The sequence below is a fragment of the Hibiscus syriacus genome, unplaced genomic scaffold (assembly GCF_006381635.1).
Source record: "Hibiscus syriacus cultivar Baekdansim isolate YM2019G1 unplaced genomic scaffold, ASM638163v2 tig00112285_pilon, whole genome shotgun sequence".
Classification (NCBI taxonomy): Eukaryota; Viridiplantae; Streptophyta; class Magnoliopsida; order Malvales; family Malvaceae; genus Hibiscus; species Hibiscus syriacus.
In genome coordinates, this window is record NW_024063293.1 from 533219 (window position 1) to 542905 (window position 9687).

Genomic DNA, 9687 nt, shown 5'->3' on the forward strand with positions numbered 1-9687 from the left:
TTAGGGTATGTTTTTATCATTTATTACTTTTGGCTTTTTCCCCAACCAACACCCCATCCACCAGTTAAATAACATTCTTTTTATTTTTTACTTTATTTCTATCTTTTTACTCTCTTACTTAATCTCCTTAGTTTCTTCTTCTTAATTCCCTCCTTCAAACCAAATGCCATACCCAAAAAGCTTCAATATTTTTCATCTTTTCTTTATTTTATCAACCAAACCATGGTGCGCTCACGTCCCTCAAGCATGGGTCCATCATCTCCATCGCATTTCGTCGATAAAGCGGAGCAAGAACGGTTTCAAGGGCTCAAGAATCGCTGGGTTTTCTTTGAGTTAGGTTTCATTTTCTCTGACGATAAAGATGCCGACCTCAACATTGATGTCATGGACATTGTTCAAAACACTAGTGGAAAAAAATTTCCAAGCATCCGGGGAACGTGAATGCCTCTCTAGTGAAGGAGTTTTATGCCAACTTAACTGACCCAAATCAACATGTCGTCGTGGTTCATGGCATTTTTATTTGATTTACCTCTTCGGCTATTAATCCTTATTTTAACTTGCATGATATTGTTGATAACCACACCACATTCGCAAAAGAGGCAGATAATAAGACTTACCATGTCATATTGGAAAGCCTTTGTTTTTCAAACACAAAGTGGAATGGTTAACAAGTCAGCCGACGAACGATGGATCGTGGGAGGTTACAATTGAGGGCTAAGTTATAGAGTGATTTCATGAAGCATAAGTTTCTCTCTACTGCCCACAAAACCACAGTCTCACTGCAGAGGATACTTATGTTGCACTCTATTTTGGTAGGGTGTTGCATTGACATATGCAAGATAATTGTTGAACAAGTTCATACTTGTTTGAAGTAATCTGTCAGTGCCTTGGTATTTCTAAACCTCATTACGGCTCTCTGTCGTAAGAAAAAGGTGCCAGATGAGCAATTTGATGAAATATTGCATGAAATGTCTGGTATTACAAAGGCCAAGCTACTAATGTTACTTGGATTCAAGGAAAACAATGGCAAAGAAAAAGAGGAGAGCACCTCTCGCGCCGATGTAACCCAAGATGCAGGGCAAAGCTAGATGCTCTAGAGGATATCACTAAGCGAACCCACGCTCACGTCGAACAGCTTACCAGCAATCTGATGACCTTATTTTCCTATTTAAAGCACCAGGATGAGTTTGTGGCGAATGTTTTCATGGAGATTCTCCCACACGATAATCTTGCTATCCCAGTCTTTCCTGATACCCTCTTGTTCCCATATGAGAATGCCAAGGCATCAGAAGACGCTCACCAGCCCACTGATGATGAGGAGCCAGTAGATCATGATCTATTCCACTCCGTACCAACAACTGAATGTCAAGAAACCGAGCTACAAATCTTGACCTTACCAGTACCCCCGTAACCCACAGATCCACTTGAGGACGTACAATAAAAAATACCACAACAAATCCCTCTGCGAAGGAGTAGACACCGATTGAAGAAGGTGTCTCAACAAGAGGAGGCTCAACTATCCCTGATTTCTGAAGGCCTTAGGACCCCCTACTGTACCAACATCAAATTCTGAACACTCTAGCCCCACACAATTGTGCAACCACCCACGTCGCACGGCCGCACCACCACCACCAACATAAGTAGTCAAGGTACATTGCATTGCATTACATAACATGTAGTTTAGTTTTACTTAGTTTTATTTAGCATTGGTGTCGCAACCGTCTTTCGGTTGGGCCCCGGAATTGGGCTTCGACTTAGGAAAATGTGTATTGGAGTCGCCACCGATCTTTTATTTTAAGATAAATAGGTAGATCAGATACCTTATTTCTTACCTGATATGCGTCTTACCAAAGATGTGTCAGATTCAGGAGTCGGTTACAGTCAAAGAAGGGTTAGCACCCTTGAACTGCCCTTTCGGTACTATGTAATTTTCAGTTGTCTTAAATTAAGAAAATTATAAGTTAAAATTAAAAGGTAAAAATACGATCACAAGTACTTACCTTAGATTGATTTGAAAATATCCTTAAAAATCGAGAAATGTGTTAGATAAACAAGGTAAAGAAAACAAATAAGATAAAGAGAATAAAATAAAAGGGAAAAATAAAATAAATAAATAAGATAAGGAAAAAAATAGTAAAGTAATACTTATATATAGTAATATTTGAAAAATGAAAAAAAAATATATACATCAAAGTATTAATAAAATAAATAAGCTATATATATATACAAAACAAATATTTAAAAATAGAAAAGCTACCCTCTCACTTCACCGAAAGTGGGGGGCTTTAGTCAGAAATAAGACAAAAAGAGGAAAGTGGGAGAGACTTTAGTTAGAAAAAAAACAAAAAAATGGGTCCTCTAGTTAGTAATATATAATATAATGTTTAATAATAATAATGATAAAGACACAAGGTTTTAAAAAATAATATAATAATGAATAAAAAAATGAAAATAATAAAAAATAATATATATATATATATATAATTATAAGATATACGTAAATAAAGAAATAATCAAATAAAATAATTAAGAATATATATATAATAATAGGTATATAAATAAACTATTAAAAGTATAAAAAATATATATATATACCTAGATAAAGATAATTACAATATATATAGTAATAATAGACTTATAAGTAAAATATTAAAGAAACATATATATATATATATATATATATATAAAAAAATATAGTAAAAAAAATGAAAATAATTTAAAATATATATATATATATGTATAATAATAATAACATGAATAATAAAAATAAATGAATAAAATATCCATATAATAAATAAAGGGACTAATATAGATTTTTTAAAAAGCTATTCCCCTCCTTTAACCAAAAATCAAACCGGTTTTTCAAAATAAGCCTCGGGGAAGCGTAGATCTAAGAGAAGAGATATCGGTTCCCTTGTGTTCATCAGCCTTTTCAAAGTAAAAACGAAAAAGAAGAAGTGAAACAAGCCACATGCAAGCGAGAATCGAAGCAATATAGGTAAAAATACCTCTTTTATTTCTCTATTGAAAATTACAAGCGAATCTTTGGGGCTTCTTGCGTATTTGCTTTGGGTATTTTTTGTGTGTGCATAATCCCGTTTGATAATCGTATCTTCCAAATAGGAAGGATTACATGTATTTATAGTGAAACAAACTAACTAACAATAGAATCCTAATGCAACTAGACTCCTTGCTCGTTGTTGCACCTTTATTGGTATGGTTGTTTCTTTAAAAGATATGGTGGTGGAAGAGTCCTCTTAGGAGATGAACTCTTGCTAGTTCTATCTTTTAAGAAAATTGGTGTCTACAGCTGCCCCTCTTTGTCTTTTTTCGTGGAACGAAAAATAGGACAAAGATAAAAAGACACAAATTTTCGTTCAGTGGAGTTGAAGAATAACTCCCTGTCGAATTGAGTTGCGGATGGCTCCTCCTTCGTGAAATCGAGTCCGTCGTGAAATCGAGTCCATCTTGAAATGATTTGAATCAGAACGTGGCTTCTCATTGTAGTCCACTTTGGTCTTCTTCTCGGTTTAAAGACCTTGGCTAAAACTTCTACTGGAAAGTAATCCCTTGACTCCATAATGTGGTTGATATGCTCTCGAGCTGAATGAAACTGAACTCGAAAAGTCTTCGTTGACAGATAGCTTTTCTCGACTTAAGCTATGCTGACGGAAAAAAGGCTTCTTGCTACTAAGGCATGGCTAACCCACATCTTCTTTTCGGCTTGAAAACCTCGATTGTAGCCGGACAATAGTGTGATTGAGGTGTCATCGAGCTGAATGGAATCGAACTCGACAATTTTCGCTGACAGATAGCCCTTCTTGCCTTGAGCTATGCTGTAAATTTGATTTACCTCTGAGCTGAATGTAATCGAACTCGAAGGTCTTTGATGATAGATAACCCTTCTTTGAGTTGGATATCCTTCGTCGTGAAGTTGAAATCCAATCTAGAGATGGATACTACTTGTGTGCACGATTCCCCTTCGTCGTGAAGTTGAAACCGCGGGTGGCCCCTTCGTCGTGAAGTTGAGCCTGATAATTGGATATCCTTCATTGTGAATTTGAAATCGAAGTGAGTAGTATTGTTCCGAGTCCAATATCCTCCGCCGTGAAGTTGAAATTGGTTATGGAACTGGGAAATTGTTTGTTGACAACCAACCGTCCCTTCGTTGTGAAGTTGAACTTGTGTTGTCTCGAGTCCAATATCCTTCGTTGTGAAGTTGAAATTGGTTCTGAAATTGGGAAATTGTTTGTTGACAACCAGTCGTCCTTTCATTGTAAAGTTGAACTTGTGCTGTCTTGAGTCCAATGCCCTTCGCTTTGAAGTTGAAATTGGCTCTGAAATTGGGAAATTGTTTGTTGACAACCAACCGTCCCTTCAATGTGAAGTTGAACTTGTGTTGTCTTGAGTCCAATATCCTTCGCTGTGAAGTCGAAATTGGATCTGAAATTGGGAAGTTGTTTGTTGACAACCAGTCGTCCCTTCGTTGTGAAGTTGAACTTGTGTTGTCTCGGGTGGCGTGATATCCTCCATTGTGGAGTTGAAATCGTGGATGTGTGGGAACGATATCCTCCGTCGTGGAGTTAAAATCGTGGATGACCCCTTCGTCGTGAAGTTGAGCCTTGACTTGAATATCCTTCGTCGTGAAGTTGAAATCCAAGTATTGTGAAGTTTGGCTTCGAGCTAGATATCCTCTGTCGCAAAGTTGAAATCTACTCTCGAGTTGATTGTGTAGCTTTGAGCTCAATATCCTTCGTTGCGAAGTTGAAATTGACTCTAGCTAAAACCTGAAAAAGTTATGCATATATGTGATGAGATGGATGTAATGCTCTTAGGTATGCCTAAAATGCATATGCAACATATGTTATTTTTGGGCTCAGGAGAGAAATCTCGATCTCCGGTTGCTTTTCTGGAATCTTAGTTCTATAATCTTCAAGTTCTGATCCCTGATCTCGAATTCTTCAAATATTCAAATATGATGTGCACATTCTATTTTTTTGATTTGAGAAATGTTTTCGACCATCCCAAGTATGTGACTGAGCTGAGTGTAACGGTTCAGATGATGCTTCAAGAGAAATTGTCTCGAAAGAGAGAATTCGTTTCAAGGGAAATGATCTCAAAGATATATGTTGTTTCATGAGAAACGGTCTCAAGGGAGACAAAATTTTGTTTTAAGAAAAACTGTCTCAAGAGAGACAAAACTTAGTTCCAAAAGAAATTGTCTCACGAGAAGATGAAATTAGTTCCAAGGAAAACATATTCAAAGATTTTGTTTCAAGGGAAACTGTCTCAAGAGAGACAAAATTCATTTCAAGGGAAAAGTTGTCAATGTTTATGTTTCAAAGCTTTTTGTGTTTCAAGAGAAACAATTTCAAAGGTTTTTTTCCAAGGAAAAATGTCTCAAGAGAGACAAAGTTTGTTTCAAGGGAAGCTGTCTCAAGAGAGACAATGGTGAGCACGATTCCCTTCGTCGTGAAGTTGAAACTGTGGGTGGCCCCTTCGCCGTGAAGTTGAGCCAGGAATTGGATATCCTTCATCGTGACGTTGAAATCCAACTTGAGAATGCGAACTGGATCGGTTCTGAATTAGCTCTCGAACTCGTCTGAAGTTGATTATAAGATCTGTCGATCTTTCAATATATCAAATTAGTTGAGGTGTAGATCATTGCTACTGAGTTAAGCAACCACTATCGATTTTTACAAACTCTTTTGAATCAGGTATCTTTCGCATTGAAGTTGAAACTTGACTCTAAAGCTGCAAAAATTATGTATGCTAAAAATGATAAATCTGATGCTCTCAAGTATGTCTAAGATGCATGTAACATGAATTAATGTCATTTATCTATTGGATAGAGGCTCATTTTTGCCTGCTTGTTCCTGCATGTGGAGGAAATGCCTTCAGAAGGTCTGATAATTCGCATTAGGATGTTGAATCCCCAAAGATGCCCCAATATCAAAAAATGCCCCAATATTTGATGTTGAATCTTCAAAGATGCCCCAAATGTTCCCCATTTCTTGCTTCAGCATTGATTCTGAGCACGAGCTTTGTGTCTAAGAGTCACATGTCATTTACCAAGATCCACTCTAGAGAGACTGTCTTGTTTGAAAAAAAATGTTTTTCTTTCTCTTTTATTTTCAAAGTTATGAAAATATCAATTAAAAGAGTTTCTAAAAATGTTTAACCAAAAGTTTTGAAAATATTATCACTTTCACGGTTTTACAATTGAGACGAATCATAAAACTAGAGTTCATCGGATATCAAAGAATTAATTACAATGTTAATCCTTCAATAAATTATAGCTATTTGACAAGTGTCAAGATCAAAGCTATCTTTGGAAAATGGTTAAGTAAGGAACGAATAAAAAAGTCTCAGATTATCGTGTTTGGTCAAAGGTTTGGCATTTTATGCTCAAAGGATTGATGGGGTAGCTTGCATGTTTCTCTGCTGGAAGTGTTCTCTGACTCCCAACCTTCGTATTGTGCGATGCCTTATCAAGGAATTTGTGTGATCGCCTCAGTTGCACAATTTTTATATTCGAGCCGCCTTTTCAGGTTTTCAACTCGAACCAACCTTTGGTTTCAAGACGTTATTCAGGATTTACGTCTTGAACCCCCCTTTGTCATTTTTCTCTACCATGCATTAATTACATTATTTTTTTGCAAATTAATCCTGATGGGCGGGATGAAATCTGAAGATAGTTTATTCTGTTTAGAAATCCATGTATGATTAGAAGGGACTCTTAAGGCACATAATGTAGGTCAGGGCTCATGGTTATGAAAGAAAAGGATAAATAGGCCTAAATAAGTGTTTCAGGGTATGGAACCAAGGATCAATTCATTCTGATGCCCTCGATCTTGTCTTGCTCAAAATGTCTCTTTCTCCTGATGCTCTATGATCTTCGAGTGAAGTGATTCAGTGATTCAAGAATGATTGTGCTTGATCAATCTCATAGTTTGAAGCTTGATGTGCCATTTGTCTTTAGGGAATCTTTGCATGTTCTTTTTGTCCCTTTTCCTTTTGATTTTTGCTTCTTTTCTTTTTTGTTCTTGTTTTTTCTTTTTTGCTTCTTTTCTTTTTTGTTCTTGATTGAATCTTCGCACTTGGTATTTGGCCCACCTTTTGGTATTTCCTTTGGATTGATGTCTTCACTCATGTGAGTAGATTTCTTCCACCTTGCCCCCCAGTGTGGAGGGTGATCCTTGGTTAGGGTTGAATCAGAAGAAAAATACTATAGGCTCAAAAGGGGACACAAGAGATATATTTTTTCTCCTGTTGTGAAGGGATAAAAAAAGAAAGCCGTTCATCATTTCATACATGGAAGTCCTCACAGAAGAGGTATCCCCAGGGGGATAGATTTTTAGGATTAATTCTATTTACATGAAAACAGTGTAATTAATGCATGATAGAATTATTTCAGATGAATTCTTCTTCTTTTTCCCCCAGATGTCTTAATGTTCAAGCTCCCTGCGAGATGCCCCAAGTTATGTCTTAGAAGAATGCTCATGTTCAAATGAACAAATCGATGTTGTGGGTTTTAATGGTGTAAAAATGTCAATTTTGAGTCTAAAAAGACAATGGTGTGATCTTATTGGCTCAAAGAAAGGTGTGGGTGTATCAAAAAGATAAAGGTAATGTTCAAGAATTTCAAAGGGAGGTAATGTCAAAATTTGGTCTTTTTGGTAATGACCATGAGTTATTTTGGGTAAAAAATTAAGGTATTTTATTTTGGGGTTTGAGACAGGATAAAAAAGGTCTAACCTTGCCATATGTCAAAAATCTATAATTCTTGAAGAATTAAAATAATCCTTAATTCATTTAATATTCGAAGAACTAACGATTAGAATTTGTTCAATTGCTCCACCTTAGAAAGTAGCATAAATTCAATCCTTTAAAAGATTAAACAAACGATGAAAGATTATAGACGTGTTTAAAAAAAACAATCCTCTAAGTGCAAATGGTATATGCCATGCCCCCTTCTTCGGCCGTTTATGCCCCTGAATCCATCAGGTTTTGGATCTTGCACTTCAGCGCCTTGTAGTTCTCAGAGGAATGTTTGGGGCTTCTTATGTGGTAACAACTAACAGCTTTAACATCGTAGTCCTTAGGATATGGGGATTCTTTTCTTAGATCATCCTGGCCGACTTTGTCCTACCATCAGCTGATCAGGCTCTTTAATGGTGCAATCTTGCTTCCATGTGGTTAAATCCACTTTATCGAGTCCTTCATGACTTAATTTCATGTTTGTGAAAATGCTTAAAAATATAGATGAAGATGCAAAAAGGAAAAAATGCAAAATGCAAGAATGCATGAAATGTTCAAGGCATTGATCCAGAAAAGTGTCCATTATTATAAATAATCTTTAAACAAAAATGTTTTATCTTGTAAGAGACATAAAAACGATCAAAGGTACATTCGGACTAAATCCTCTAGACCCCGAACAGCTTCTAGTAGGTTGACTAGTCTTCTGTCTTCATCTGTCACTGGTTGTATGCCTTGTCGGACCATTCCAGCTTCCCTTGCCAGGCCGTGTAGATGACGAGCTGCCTTTTGTACTTGATCCAGGAAGTCTCGGATGACTGCGTCTCTGGCCTTCACCCTTTGTTGTGCTTGATCCCAACGGAAACGCCACTATAAACCTCCGTCGAAGAGAACTATCTGAATCTCGCTCACTTTCTTCTTGAACCCATCTACAATAGCTTCTGACTCAGCTATTGTTTTGCCATCTCTCTCATGTCGTTTCTCCAGATCAGCCATCTGGATTCTCAAGCATTGGTTTTGATGCTGTCTGTCTGCTAAGCGCCTCTGGGCATTCTTCATATGTTCCTTCTAAGCTCTCTCATCAGGCGTTCGAACTTTCTTTTCAGGCTATGAGCTTCGTCTTTCCAGTATTCAGAAGCCACTTTCAACTTGGAGTTATGCTTGACTTTATCTTGATACCCATTTCTCAAGTCTTCGAGCTCAAAACATACTTTTTTCTGTTCTTTTTCAAGTTTATCTGCTCGATCTTTCTGAGAGTCGACATCTAGCTTCCACTGATAGTGCTCAGCTTCAAGCTCCTTTACCCTCTGCTTCATCTCATTATTCACAGCTTCAAACTCTGTCTTGGCTATCTCAAGTTCAGAAAAGACGGGTCTGAGATGTTCTTCCAGGGTTCGGGTGTCCTCACAGTCTGGCACGGGATATTGTCCATTTTTTCTCAATCTTCGCCTTCACATAGTCCGGAGTAAGCATGTTTCTGGAAGCTTACAACATCCATCCGGATACTTTCTTCCATAATCGACTGCTTCCTTGATCATCTCTTATAGTTGTCACCATGATACTCAAACTCTGATTTGGCTAGTCCGCATGTTGCTGGGACAAACTGACGTGCCCCATATTGTCTAAGTGCTAACAATAGAGCATACCCAACTGCACCCCAAAGTCCAAGTAAGGTCATAGTGTCGGAGTCCCCACATCGAAAAAGAACGTCACTGAGGAACAACCAAGGGGCTCTCCAGGTAATATCCTGATCTTGGAGATGAGTGAAGACTTTCATCCACTTCTTTTGAAGCGCCTTCATACCATTTCATGGTGATGAACTCTCAAAGGTGAATACGTAGTGCAAATTGCGGTAGGCAACCCCATTAGTCTTCCAGAAGTGGCTGTGAATCCAGACTTGAAGGAGCTGAACACACCCAATGAATCTAC